Source organism: Onthophagus taurus, chromosome 10 (assembly GCF_036711975.1).
Source record: "Onthophagus taurus isolate NC chromosome 10, IU_Otau_3.0, whole genome shotgun sequence".
Taxonomy (NCBI): Eukaryota; Metazoa; Arthropoda; class Insecta; order Coleoptera; family Scarabaeidae; genus Onthophagus; species Onthophagus taurus.
The window spans coordinates 10924125-10940154 of NC_091975.1; the positions used below are offsets into that span (position 1 = coordinate 10924125).

Sequence of the window (16030 nt, forward strand, 5' to 3'; positions counted from 1 at the left end):
ACAAAATTGGTTAATGCAATAATTTTTGTGGTTGTGACATTTACGAAGAAAAATTACATTGTAATATTAAAATAACCTTCCTCGAAATTGATAAATTCGGGGACAAAAATCTGGTTCTTAAAACGGAGAAAGTATGCCAAGGTGCTGATTTATAAGGAAATTTTCATCCCACCGGTAGAACAGGTTATCTTGTCAAAAGTCGGTAAGGTAGTTAACTACATAACATAACCTCATTTCATTTCCAAAATGACGTTTCCATTCAAATAACGTTTTAAAAAGAATAATTATGTTTATATTAAAAATGTTGTTGTGATTATAATGAAATAGGTAAAGTAAATTATTGGTTGGGATTTATTTAATGTAGTATTTTTTTTTGCTTTTAGTATTAAAATGATAGAAGGTGGGCCCCCCACTATTAACAGATCGTCGAGTTTGCGCCCGATGTTTTAAAGTAGCGCACATTTGAGCGTAAATCGTCGTCGGGGCCACGTCGACGAATCGTTTAGAACCGCGCCTTTTTACTGTGAATCCGAAACAGAGAGAAAAAAGCGAGAAATTTCCGACTTGTTTCCCGCGTTAGCAATCGGCGATTTCCGACGTTTAATCCCGTTAAAACGTCCCAACCGGATCGGTTAAAAAGTGTCCCGGAAGAATACGCAGAAACAGAAAAAGAGAACTAATAATATGATTTCCGATAAATAACAGTGAAATTATGTGAAAATCGAAATGTGTGCCACGTAAACGACTTTCGCGGACCTAAAAGAAAATAAGTAGCGAATTACTTTATTTTTTCCATTTTTTTAGTCCCCCAGTTGTTGGTTTTGTGTTGGGTTTTTTGAGTGAGCCCGAGAGAACGACGGAAACCTGTTTCATCGCCGATGAACGGTTGTTGTGTAGAGCTTCTTTTTTAAGTGCAAGTGTTACAACTCGACAAAACCTTCTTTAACTAAAAGGATTACCTACTTTTTTTTTCACTCAAATTTCACCACGAAAAAGAGGAAACAAGGATACAACACACTCATTTCGAGGACGTCCTTAGGTAAGAACAACAAATCCTATTTTAAGTTATTTTAAAATAGAACGTTTACTTACGCAACTTATCGCTTATCGTAACCACAGCGCAAAATGCGTTTATTCTAAAATGAAAACGTTAAGCTGATCCCCGAGAGAGAAAGGTCAGTGTCGCGTTCGAATCCCCAATTTTCCTCCTTCGTTTCTCCACGCGTATTTTCTTTAACAGAACAAAAAGCTTTACTATTATTTCGTTTAAAAAGAAAACCCTTCGTTGTCGTTTTATTTTTTATTTTTATCGTCCACTCACTCTCTGTGTGTTTATTTGTCGTCAGCATTCGCATGTAAATGATAAACCAAAATTGTAATTCGAGTGTAAACGTCAAATTTGACGTCTGTCAAAAATGACAGTTATGAAACGTCAAGCATGAAGTTGGATTGTTTTCGAAAATGAGGATTATAATATTACAAAGGGAGTTTAAGGTAAGATTCTCTTCTTATTGTTAGTGGAGGAGGAAAATCTTTTCAAATTGGATTAATACAACTTAATGCATGTGATGGGGGTCGACACGTTTTTAATTCCACTTGATTAAGTTATTTGAGATTTCTAAACCTCTATAATTAGTAAATCCTATAAGTCAAGTTGCATTAATTTACAAAATTAAATCGCCAACGTTGAGCATTTCGCCTAAAGATGTTGGGTGAGGAAATATGTTTTAGCGTCATTATTTGCAGATGTCTCTTTGCAGATCTTCTAGCTAATTAATAAAATAAAATAACATCGCTTGGCAGTTTGCAACATTCATTATAAACATGACCACGTCCTGGTGAACCCTTTATTAGGATATATATAATAATTGTGCTTTAGAGAGGGAATATGTCCAGGAGAATTGTTGGTTATTTGACTTTATTTCCTTATCTTAGTATAAAATTAATTATGGGTGAAATCAATGATGGAGAAAATGAGATATAGAAGAAAATATTATGTCCAGAAACAAAATATAATGAGTAGAAGTAAGATTTTAGCAGAAACAGTATTGATTTATTTATTAGTTATTTGCAGGTTGTGCAGAAGCAAAACATCACGAACAGAATCACAATTTCAGATGTACAATGAAAGTATTAGGAGTAGAAACGACGTTATAATGATTTGCAGAAGAAAATATCATGTGCAGAAGTAAAAAAAAATATTACAACAACATATAATGGACAAAATTAAACAAAAACAATATCATGCTCAGGTTCAGATGAAAACATTCAAGCAAGCGGAGTGTGAGACTAACATATTATACAGGAAATTTCTTTTAAAGATGGCTTCTTTTCTCTATTATGAGCTGGATCATGCAATGTTGATATCTTGCGTGTTAATGAGAGCCTTTTTTATGGCTCCCCATCCACGTTCTACACCAATATCATTGTCATTGTAGTTATCTTGACTAGACTAGTTGTCAATGACAGAGGAGTTGAGTTTTCTAAGGCTAATTTCGATCGATTAATATTTATTTAATAACTTTCCCCAAACGCATATTTCGCACTAATTACTTCCCCAACACGTATTAACGTAGCCATAGAATCGGAAAGGTTAAACGCTCACGAAGGTGTTGCATGAAAATTTAAACGCTTTTTCACTTTTGACAGATTTCGCTAAAATTTAAATTTAAACAAATTTTATTTATTAATTAAAAATTCGTTTTAGTTAAAATTTGGGACAATGTTAAAGTACTTTTAAAGCCATAATAGAGATCATTTCGAAGTGTGGTGACCCCAAATTGATTAAAAAACGCTTAAACGTGATTTGAAAGAAAAAAAAGCTGGTAATTAAGTACTCTTTAAGTTTTCTACTTTGAGAGAAACTTCGAGAAGAAGGGACTTAGTTCTCGAGGGACGAACAAGTTCAAGGAAAGTTGGGTTTTATTAAAAAATGATTTATATAAATACTTAGTGAACTGAATTGAAATGAATCCGGATGACGATGATGATGGGTTTAGAACTCGTCAATTAACAGTTAATTGCCATTGGCGAAACATTAGCTTTCTCCTCTCTTGTATGTGAAGTTGTGCAAGAGCAACACGTTTTCTATGCGGCTAACCCACCACATCTTTTCTTTCAATGTCTCTTTGTGGCCTAAAAGAAATCGCTTTCTTGGTTTATTTTTTCAACGTTTTTTTATTTTATGAATGTTTGGTTAAAAGTTTTTCTTTCTTGCTTTTCGAATCTCGCTTAGAACAACACAGACATCGTATATTGTCCCCCCATCATCGTGCGGTTCAAACCCCTCTCTTTCGATCGACGCCCCCCCGATTATGGCCCCACCAGACGCGATTTCGGCCGTGATGGCCGACGCCGATGCGCTGATCGAGCGGCCACGGTCAATCACCCGATTTACTTTATGAAATTAGAAAATTTATTTAATTTTTTATTTTTAATCAAGTTCAAATTAAATCTTTGTATCTTAAGAATCCATCTCACTCCCTTCTCGCCGTTTATAATAAAGTATAACGACGCTATTAATAGCACAGTAATTGGCGCAGAAACGGCGTCGGCAGTCCCAGAGAGGCAGAGTCGAGACGAATCTTCGTCCTTTACGACGGATTTGCGCTTTGCCCCAGATTCGAACAGGCTTCTATTAAACTCACGGGGGGCAGTAGACGGAGAAAGTGACTTTAAAATTGCTTTTTTGGCATCCTCATGTTGAACGTACGGTGTAAACAGTATTTGTCACGCGACCTGCTGCCGCTAAGCTCGAGGTCTTGCAGAAGAGGAGGCGTGTTCTGTTTAATGTATATGAAATCGGTCGTTACGCCTGACTACTTTACGGCCTTGAATTGAATCGCAAACGGTCATTTTAGAAATTGTTGCTCGTGTATTTACTTGAAATTATAAAAATGGTTCTTAATACTTAACTAAATAATAAGAATTGTTTTTGAATTGTAAACAAATTCTTCCTAATTTGGTTGTAATTAACTGGGTTTCCTGGAATGAACTGCTTTGTTTACATAAACTATTTATCTTTACCTGACACCGTAATTTGATTATTGAAGGATTTGATATTTATCTTTAAAAAAACCTTGTCGATACTTTAAAGTACTGGTAATTTTAAACTGTAGTCATCTATTCGGCGCATTTAGAGTTGTTGGTACCTTCTACAGAGCGTTCAACATTGTAAGGTGTTTGAATTTGGCTTTTGAGTTATATTTCATATTTTTCTCTTACAATTTTATATTTATTATCAAAAAAGGCTTTTTTTATTGTCACCTGAATTACGCGTATTTGTGATAGGTAAACAATAACATTAGTAAATAAATGGCTTTCACCGATTTACATAATCGATTAATTGTTGAAGCTTATTTCCGCACAGGAATACGCAATAAAGAAGGAATTTGGAAATATTCGTACCAAATTTCAAGAGGAGTTTCCTGAAGTCAACGTTATTTCTGATTCCTTTATTCAACATGTGCAAACGTCATCACTTTGTAAAGGAAAATCTACTGGCCGGCCCATAGTTCTTACAGAAGTTGTTCGTGAAAGAATGGAAACAAGCCCCAAAAAATCTTTACGATGCTTATCCTGATTTTCCTCGTCGCATGCAGTACTGTCATTGGTTTAACGAAGTTTTAAATAGTGATAACATGTTAGACCTCACATTTTTCAGTGACGAAGCTTGGTTTCATTTGAGTGGTTATGTAAATTCACAAAACTGTCGAATATGGGCTGCAGAAAATCCACATGTGTTTGTTGAAAGTCCTTTACATCCTCAAAAAGTTAGTGTTTGGTTGGCAATGTCTAGAAGAAGAATTATTGGCCCTATTTTCTTTGATGAAAATATCAATGCAACAAATTATCGAGAAATAATTCTAAATCCATTTATCGAGTAACTTCACGATGATGACATTGGAACATTTGCATCAGTTCTTTGATGACAGGGTGATAAGCAGAGATCGATGGCCTCCTCGCTCACCTGACTTGACGCCATTAGATTATTTTATGTTTGGATACTTAAAAACTAAAGTATCCTGTAATCGATTACATAATTTGGATGAATTACGTGAAGCAATTACAGAAGCCGTTCAAGGTATTATTCCAGAAACACTGCAAAATGTGTTCAACAATATAAAACGAAAAGTGAACTTATGTTTAGATCAAAATGGACAACATTTCCAACATTTATTAAATTTTTAAATTAGCATTTTTTTCTCAATATTTTTCCAATCCAACCTAACAATTATGATACATCATTTTAAAGAGAAAACTTTGAGCTTTAATTTAGAACAAGTCTCATTCCTTAATTTCAATAAATACGGCTTCCAGGAATTTTTAAATTAGCATCTTTTTTGACACTTTTAGGTTATACGAAAATGTAAGTTTTCTTTTAAATTTTTTTTTCTCAATATTTTTCCCATCCAACCTAACAATTATGATACATCATTTTAAAGAGAAAGCTTTGAGCTTTAATTTAGAATAAGTCTCATTTCTTAATTTCAATAAATATGGCTTCCAGGAATTTTTAAACTAGCATCTTTTTTGACACTTTTAGGTTATACGAAAATGTAAGTTTTGTTTCAACATTTTTTTTTTCAATAATTTTCCAACCCAACCCAACAATTATCATACATCATTTTAAAGAGAAAGCTTTGAGCTTTAATTTAGAACAAGTCTCATTCCTTAATTTCAATAAATACGGCTTCCAGGAATTTTTAAATTAGCATATTTTTTGGCAGTTTTAGGTTATACGAAAATGTAAGTTTTGTTTCAACATTTTTTTTCTCAATATTTTTTCAATCCAACCTAACAATTATGATACATCATTTTAAAGAGAAAACTTTGAGCTTTAATTTAGAACAAGTCTCATTCCTTAATTTCAATAAATACGGTTTCCAGGAATTTTTAAATTAGCATCTTTTTTGACACTTTAAGGTTATACGAAAATGTAAGTTTTATTTCAACATTTTTTTTCTCAATATTTTTCCAATCCAACCCAACAATTATGATACATCATTTTAAAGAGAAAGCTTTGAGCTTTAATTTAGAACAAGTCTCATTCCTTATTTTCAATAAATACGGCTTCCAAAAATTTTTAAATTTGCATCTTTTTTGACACTTTTAAGTTATACGAAAATGTAAGTTTTGTTTCAACATTTTTTTTCTCAATATTTTTCCAATCCACCCAACAATTATTATACTTCATTTTCAAGAGAAAGCTTTGAGCTTTAATTTAGAACAAGTCTCATTCCTTAATTTCAATAAACACAGCTTCCAGGAATTTTTAAATTAGCATCTTTTTTGACACTTTTAGGTTATACGAAAATGTAAGTTTTCTTTTAAAATTTTTTTTCTCAATATTTTTCCAATCCAACCCAACAATTATTATACATCATTTTAAAGACAAAGCTTTGAGCTTTAATTTAGAACAAGTCTCATTCCTTAATTTCAATAAATACGGCTTCCAGGAATTTTTAAATTAGCATCTTTTTTGACACTTTTAGGTTATACGAAAATGTAAGTTTTGTTTCAACATTTTTTTTCTCAATATTTTTCCAATCCAACCCAACAATTATTATACATCATTTTAAAGAGAAAGCTTTAAGCTTTAATTTTAAATAAGTCTCATTCCTTAATTTCAATAAGCACAGCTTCTAGACATTTTTAAATTAGCATATTTTATGACAGTTTTAGATTATACGAAAATGTAAGTTTTGTTTCAACTTTTTTTTCTCAATATTTTTTCAATCCAACCTAACAATTATGATACATCATTTTAAAGAGAAAACTTTGAGCTTTAATTTAGAACAAGTCTCATTCCTTAATTTTAATAAATACGGCTTCCAGGAATTTTTAAATTAGCATCTTTTTTGACACTTTTAGGTTATACGAAAATGTAAGTTTTGTTTCAACATTTTTTTTCTCAATAATTTTCCAATCCAACCCAACAATTATTATACATCATTTTAAAGATAAAGCTTTGAGCTTTAATTTAGAACAAGTCTCATTCCTTAATTTCAATAAATACGGCTTCCAGGAATTTTTAAATTAGCATCTTTTTTGACACTTTTTCGGTTATACGAAAATGTAAGTTTTGTTTCAACATTTTTTTTCTCAATATTTTTCCAATCCAACCCAACAATTATGATACATCATTTTAAAGAGAAAGCTTTGAGCTTTAATTTAGAACAAGTCTCATTCCTTAATTTCAATAAATACGGCTTCCAGGAATTTTTAAATTAGCATCTTTTTTGACACTTTTAGGTTATACGAAAATGTAAGTTTTGCTTCAACATTTTTTTCTCAATATTTTTCCAATCTAACCCAACAATTATTATACATCATTTTAAAGAGAAAGCTTTGAGCTTTAATTTAGAATAAGTCTCATTCCTTAATTTCAATAAATATGGCTTCCAGGAATTTTTAAACTAGCATCTTTTTTGACACTTTTAGGTTATACGAAAATGTAAGTTTTGTTTCAACATTTTTTTTCTCAATAATTTTCCAATCCAACCCAACAATTATTATACATCATTTTAAAGAGAAAGCTTTAAGCTTTAATTTAAAATAAGTCTCATTCCTTAATTTCAATAAGCACAGCTTCTAGACATTTTTAAATTAGCATCTTTTTTGACAGTTTTAGATTATACGAAAATGTAAGTTTTGTTTTAACATTTTTTTCTCAATATTTTCCAATCCAACCTAACAATTATTATACATCATTTTAAAGAGAAAACTTTGAGCTTTAATTTAGAACAAGTCTCATTCCTTAATTTCAATAAATACGGCTTCCAAGAATTTTTAAATTAGCATCTTTTTTGACACTTTAGGTTATACGAAAATGTAAGTTTTGTTTCAACATTTTTTTTCTCTATTTTTCCAATTCAACCCAACAATTATTATACATCATTTTAAAGAGAAAGCTTTAAGCTTTAATTTAGAATAAGTTTCATTCTTTAATTTCAATAAATACGGCTTCCAGGATTTTTTAAATTAGCATCTTTTTTGACACTTTTAGGTTATACGAAAATGTAAGTTTTGTTTCAACATTTTTTTTCTCAATATTTTTCCAATCCAACCCAACAATTATGATACATCATTTTAAAGAGAAAGCTTTATGCTTCAATTTAAATTAAGTTTCATTTCTTAGTTTCAATAAACACGGCTTCCAGGAATTTTTGAATTTGCATCTTTTTTGACTATATTTACTAAGATATATAAGTAACGTTTTCCCCTCAATTAAATAAAATTGAATTTGAAGAAAGTGCAAGAAATGATATTCATATGTCTGGAAAATATATATGCTTGGATGCACAGACTGGCAAGGTGGAACTCATGCACAATATAATATCCGCTAAGCTTGAATAAAGCAGAATGCAGAATCAAAACAGAGTCAATAGAGATGATAGCATTATGGAATCAATGACAGCAGCGAAAGAATTAATAAGATTGTCTAGAAATTATAAACGTTCAAGCAAGCCCAAAACTAAATTGCAGAGTCTGTCATGTACCATAAAGAATATCTGCTTTGAGTCAGGCATGTCTCTTTTCATCAAGAAGTCAAAGTTATCATCCACTCATAACGGTAACAATCTTTTGTAATTTATATGCTTTACATTCACCGAGTGTTTAATTTTATCGGCACTTCAATCAGTTTAGCATACGGAGAAACGACGAATTTCGTGGCGACAGTGTTTTGATAGATAACATCTGATAGATAATCGTTATCGATATGGTAGATACAGCTGCAATTGGTTAATATTTCCTATTTTTTGATGATGATATTTTAATAAACAATATTTATCTAGTAGTGACCAGTTGTTCAAATCTAATACTAATTTATATAGTTCAGATATCAACTAGTAGATCTACTTCAGATATAATTTCTCACTAATGTAGTACTTACTAGTTAAGCTGTACAACGTAATTAAAAGAGGATAAATTAGGGTTGGGCGGGGCGCGGTTTAGATTGGGTAAAGATAAAGTCATGAGGATGTAGATTAATAAATGGAGTAGAAATTATAGCGTAAGTGATAACAAAAACATATTAGTGAAATTGCAAATTAAGAGTCAAAAATATCTTATTTATTAAGAAGATTAATACTTTACATAAGAGGTTCGCAAGTTAATTAGTAATTAGTGTGTAAAAGAGTACAACATTTTCTTCTTCAAATGTTGCAAAAATGGTACACCACACCGGTATATAGTCTATGATTGACTTTTATTAGCAGAAATTTTTTGGTTCAAAATACTCTATCGTTGCTCTTGCATCATAATTCTGGGTGTTAAATACAAAAATCTTTATCATTGCTTCATTACTCTTTCTGGCTTGTGTTGACCAAAAAATAATTTCTGTGGCATAAGTTAATTTTAACATTTCTTGATGGCTTAAATGCAATGACTCATGGAGATATGCAATACCCCGAATCTCTAAGTCATTAATTTAGGAATTATATTAGTAATAATTCTTAAAGTTGATATCAAAAAGTTATGGTCAGCAGGAAACTTAAATTATGCAATAACTGGATTTAACGAAGACTTTTTATTTTTTTTTAATTCCAACATTTCGATAATGTGTTAAATGTAGATAAATTTAGTTTGCGGCAGACAAATGCTCGTAAATGTTATCGTATAATTGCCGCATACGCGGTAAACAAATTGCTAGCCCAATATTTACGGCGGCAGCATGTTCAGCGGCAGCGGTCGCGTAAAAGTCCAGTTTTAAAAATAAACGTGCCCAATGTTTTATAAATACACACAACAAACGCACCGAAAAGTATCCATTCAGCGAAACAAAACAACACATACGTTATTAGATTTCGTCAACTGATTTAAAAAAGAAACAATTAATTAATTAATTAAACGTAAGGTTAAAATATACAATAATAATTTCGATGAATGAACAACGAAAGTCACAATATATCTAATCGCAACTTAAAACCGACAACGACGAGGAGGGACCTTCACGTGCTATTTTCCCCACTGATAACAAGTTTATCTAAAGATTGTGAAATATAAACTTAGAAATGTGTATAATAAAAAGTATTAAAACGTAAATAACGTGAAAAAGAAATCGTTAAGTTTTGATTTTATGGAAAATCACCTGTAAACCCAGACTACCTGACACCACAGAAACCAAAAACGAAAAAAAAAAAAGAAACAGGTATACTCCACCATACACAAGATCCCCAGACTTCTTATTTATTGACAGACCCCGAAACATTTTTACTACAACCATTCGGTGTCAACTCGTCCTAAAAATTGACCTGGAAAAGATTCTACACAGATTTAAAGAATTATAGGAAATCTCGTGAATGTTTCGAAAAAAAATGGGACTGGGAGTTTTAGGTCCCTCACGGACCTTGGCATTGTGTCAGGCGATGATTCAATTCGCCGCCGTGCGGTTTAAATCTATTATTAGTGACGAATGCTCGAGAATTTTTCGCGCAGGCGGCCTTCACCACACAGCTCGTTGTAAACATGCTTTAATTGCCGCAACGATCGCATACGACACCACTTCAACACGTGCAAAATTCTCTCTACCGACTGTTATTACTTATAACATTGATATTATTACATAAATTTTGTGAGAATTTCCGATTTAATCCTATTAAATCCTTTAAACGAGGTTGTAGAAGCTTGTAGCCGGATTTTAACATATGTAAATATAAGTCATTTATTATTGTTTAAGGTATCATCTACAATGCTATTCATGGAAACCAGACGTACTAATAACACAACACCAATAACTTAGAAGAATACACCGGCGAGACGATAGCAACAAACCGCTCAGCAACAAACTTTTTCCTTTATATTTCCACCTACTTCTAGGGGCCATATCGTTGTTATTCTCTATCTTAAACCGAGTTTTCGTCCGCCGATATGTTGATAATAAGAGCAAGAAAAAATAAGAAACGTCGCGCTGCATTCAATTTACCTCAAAATTAACAAACTTCACGGCCTTGTGCAGCCGTTACCAGATGGAAATTCAATAAATGGTTTACATATTCGGAAAGAGCTGACCTTGGACTATCTTATTCCGAGTTTTCGTCCGTCAATATCTATAAGCGTCTGTAAGAAAACACCGATGAAAACACGCAAATATTTCTTGCACTAATAACTTTCCTATTTGACAGGGAGAAAACTCTACAACTATATTCAGCTTATGGGAAATTTCCTGCTCTTTCCAACGATGTGCATGTTTGCACAATCCTTTTTTCTGACTATGAACTACCTAAACCACGAATTTTTGCCGCGGCTAAACCACGCTTAGGTCAATAACTCTCTTGTATGAAGGGGAGAAAACTCTAGAACTATATTCATCTTATGGGAAATGTTCTGCTCTTTCCAATGGTGTGCGACTCACCTCGCTCACGCATTTGCATACGCGTTTTTTAAATTGATAAACTAAATAACTTAAAATGCAAAGGTTGGTAACGTTACCAGATTCAAAATCATCAAAACACAATTTCAGATTCTGATAAAATACACCTATTTTATCAGAATCTGAAATTGTGTGACATGAAATGAATGTATGAATGAAAAAGTTTGTTGCTGAGCGGTTTGTTGCTATCGTCTCGCCGGTGAAGAATACTTCAAAGAAAACAGGTGATGGAGATTGAGTCATGATAAGTTTCTATGAGCCATAAAATTGAATGCACTCACGCTAATTAAAGGTTAGGTTGGAGAGACGCAATTTTTATTTCTGGTGACACTGTAACTTCACTAAACAGAGGAAACACTTAACACCACCCCATTTCTGCAACAGTCCATTAACCTTTGCTCCAGAGGTGAAATTTTTGGACAAAGGACTGACTTGGAAATCACCCATTAGTTGCAAAACCAAAAAAGCAACGATTGTACTCACCCAGTGTTGAAGGGCAATTAGGACTACATGGGGATTAAATTATCTATTGCTTAGCACATCTGAGATATGCTGCCCAGAAGTCGACGAAGAAATGAAATGTGACATCATTTTTCAGACGTTCATCCATGTCATTTCTGTCTTCTCAAGTTTCTCTATTAGGAATGGCGAACCTTTTCGTATCAACGTGATATTTTTCTAAAGAATTGTTTAATGAGGTCGTAGACATATGATAGGGTTGTAAGATATTACTTTTAGCAGAATGCATGCTCAACTGGAGTCATCTGTCAAACGGTTTCTAACCGAGTCTTTAATGTTATTCATCTCTGAAAATAATGACTCGCAGGCATAGGATGATGAAAATATTGTTAAAATAGGTAAATAGAAAACTGGTAACGCATTCCATGTTTCCAGAATTTTGTTATTAACATTTTCACATATATTACTTATCAATCTTTCTGTTTCAATTAATTCTAACTCTTTCCTCTTTCTTATTGAACTAGACTGGAAATCAATCAGCTACATTTCAAATTCTTCAATTTCCAACCAATCGAATTGAGAGAAATTCAGTGAATAAGTAATAAAGTATTGAGTATTTCCGATAATTCTTTGAACTGAGAAAATCTCGTTGAAAATTCCCTGATTGAAGGATCAATCACAGAAATAAATTCTTCAGTAACTTCGTGTTCGTCTGCTTTCTCATATATTTCCAAATCGTTGATATATTTTTTCAAATTTGGAAAATACTTATAGTTTCTTGTGATAATATCGTTCCTGAAAACTTACAGTTTCTTTAAAAAATATCAATTTTGAAAGCCACATAACATCCAACAACTGTGGGTATTGTTCAATTTTTCCCTCATTTTGCAGAAACAGTCTGATTTCTTCCAAGCAATCAACAAATCTTTGAAGTACGTTCTCGCGACTCAACCAGCAAACATTATTGTACATGGTGTCCCAAATTTCGATGTCCACAATAGCCTATGTGGACATCAACACATAGGCTATTGTGGACATTGCAAACTGGAAAAGAGCATCAGAAGACAGAGACTCGCAACATCAAATCAGATCAATCATTTGCTAATTGATGGCAGGTATCTCTTAAACTTGATGGATATGAGAAAGATATTTAACATCGCAGCCCTTAGAAGCACTTAGAAGACTGCAGAATTAATAAGATGTGGGCACATTACAAACAGATTTAACGGAGGATGCTAAAACAACGGCGGGATATGAGAAATCACAGGCCAGAAAGGAATGGTTTGACGAAGAGTAAGCATATCGAAAGAAGCAGCAACGCATAACAATATATAAGATACTCCTCTGTCCAGAAACACAATAAAAGAATCTTAAAAAACTGGCCGAAAATGTAACAGATCAACAAAAAATTGACATTAGCTCTGCTTCTTTTATATCGCTATGTCTTGACGAAAGCACTAAATCTGCTCGTTTAGCTGTTTTTGCTCGATATTGCGTTGGAAACGTTATTAATTGCGATAAAATCGTTGCTAACAACTGCAAAGGGCACTGATATTTGTACGGATGTTAAAAAATCGCTTGCTGCAAAAGAAATTGATTTGAAAAAAATTGTTTCCATAACAACTGATTGTGCTCCAAGTATAGTGGGTAAAAAAATAGTTTCATAAGTTTATTTCAAACAGACGTAGGACATTTGATTCTTCAATTCTACTGAACAAGCCTTGTGTGCTAAGAGTGGTTTAATATCTCTTGATAATGTAATGGAATGTATCAAATAATTGCCAAAGATTGTATTTAAAAATTCGATAACAACTCTGTCATTATGAGCTGGTACGATGCACCAGCATGTTAGGTGTCAAAGTATAACAAAACTGAATAAAACTTTACAATGAACTTCGAAGATTATGAAAATGTAACATGATGGAATGCTATATGTTATCAGATAAGAATGTGACGTTAGCCGCGGAATTATATTTCACAAGGTATCCGCAAAGAAGACAACCGCACGTAAGAACCTTCAGCCGGTTAGCAGAAAATTTAATAGATTTTTGGTCCTTCCCCAAACCACGTGCAAAAACATACCAAAATGGCTTGCAAGAGGATGAAGTCAATATGTTGGCTTCACTTGCGATAAGTCAATCAACATCTTGCAGAGAAATTGAACAAGACGTCTGACCCAAAAACCGCTGCTCCCGAATATGAAAGAAAATTGTATAAACCATACAAAGCGGGGCTAACTCATTATTTACGTGCCGGAGATGTCAATCTAAGATTAGAATTTTGTAGATGATATTTGGAAAATGTAGTTCAAAATGTCATCTGGACCAATGAAGTCTCTGAGTGTTCAAAGAAGGTTGGGGTTCAATGTATGGTGTGCCCTTTTAGATAATAGAATTTTGGCATATAGTATCTACCATAAAAACTTAAACTCATGTAATACCTCAATATATCAAGGCAGCATATTATGCCTTTTGTCGACAATTTGCCATTAAATAAGTCTCAAATGATATATTTTCAATATGACGGAGCACCAGCACATAATGCCAGAGTTTTTAGTGAATTTTTAAATACTACTGCAAACTTTGGCAATAATTGGAAACAATGGGCACGTTCAGCCGATGTCAACTGTTGAGTTGCTATATTAGTAATCTGCGCTTAATTTGTCAGCGGTTGTGAAATTCTAGGGTAGGATTAATATTTTTTGTTTCTCCCCTTTAATTTTGAAAACTGGCAGAACTGTATAAAATGAAATGAGCCTTAAAATCAACATCATCATCCATAACCTCTTGTAATAACACAAAATTTTCTAAAATATTATTGTTGGCCATAGTTTTAGGTTATGCTAAACTGCTAATTCTCAATTGCTTGTTCAGCCGATTTCGTTCCGCTGAATTAAAGCTCCTACAACTAGCTGACTGATTTAATTCAAGTGTTGACACCTGCTGAACGTACCCAATGTTTTCCATCATGGTATGGTTATCACCATAACAACACATTTATTTATAATACTCCATCTTTGATAATAAGTGAGATATTCGCGATTATCGTTTTCGCAAAATTTTTAGTTTTTACCGATAGGGCGAAAACAAAAAACGATAGCTGTTTGGAGTTTTCGGCATTAGCATTTTCTCGAAAAACGAGATCATGACATGTAAGCTACTTTTCTATTTCTTTTAGTTTCGGAGATAGCCTATGCGGACATCGAAATTGGGACACCCTGTACATCAGTAAGCCGTTGTACACCGAGTTGACTTCATCTAACAAAATATCGAACTTTCGCTTGTTTAAAGCCTGCGACGAGATGAGGTTGATTATTTTTGTGACTACCGCCATTACATTATCAAGAGATATTAAACCACGCTTAGCACACAAGACTTGTTCAGTGGAATTGAAGAATCAAATGTCCTACGTCTGTTTGAAATAAACTTATGACCATTTTTTTTACCCACCATACTTGGAGCACAATCAGTTATTACGGAAACAATTTTTTTCAAATCAATTTCTTTTGTAGCAAGCGAATTTTTAACATCCGTACAAATATCAGTGCCCTTTGCAGTTGTTAGCAACGATTTTATCGCAATTAATAACGTTTCCAACGCAATATCGAGCAAAAACAACATATAAAAGAAGCAGAGCTAATGTCAATTTTTTGTTGATCTGTTACATTTTGGGCCAGCTTTTTAAGATTCTTTCTTTTATTGTGTTTTTGGACAGAGGAGTGTCTTATATATCGTTATGCGTTGCTGCTTCTTTCGATATGCTTCCTCTTCGTCAAACCATTCATTTCTGGCCTGTGATTTCTTATATCCCGATGTTGTTTTAGCATCCTCCGTTAAATCTGTTTGTAATGTGCCCACATCTTATTAATTCTGCAGTCTTCTAAGTGCTTCTAACGGCTGCGATGTTAAATATCTTTCTCATATCCATCAAGTTTGAGAGATACCTGCCATCAATTAGCAAATGGTTGATCTGATTTGATGTTGCGAGTCTCTGTCTTTTGATGCTCTTTTCCAGTTTGCAACTCCCAACACGTTCATCCTTCTGCCATCTCCCATCGTGTTCTGAATTTGTAGTGTCTTCTTCGGTACTCTTTCATCCAGCATCTTCTGAACTTGCCCTGTCAATGGTAACCACTTTAACTTTATATATTGTGTTCCTCTTATATAATTGCTTGCCCTTGATTGCTCCTATTATTCT

At 33.1% G+C, this 16030-nt stretch overlaps 1 protein-coding gene across 1 annotated transcript in view; it reads left to right on the forward strand.

Moving 5' to 3' along the window:
• The first annotated feature begins 413 nt into the window (after positions 1–413).
• The window catches only part of LOC111419960 (putative mediator of RNA polymerase II transcription subunit 26), a 76303-nt gene continuing 60686 nt past the window's right edge, over positions 414–16030 (forward strand). The window contains exon 1 of the mRNA XM_023052845.2: positions 414–1039. The gene's annotated coding sequence lies outside the window, so the exon portion shown is untranslated. The remainder of the gene's footprint in view (positions 1040–16030) is intronic.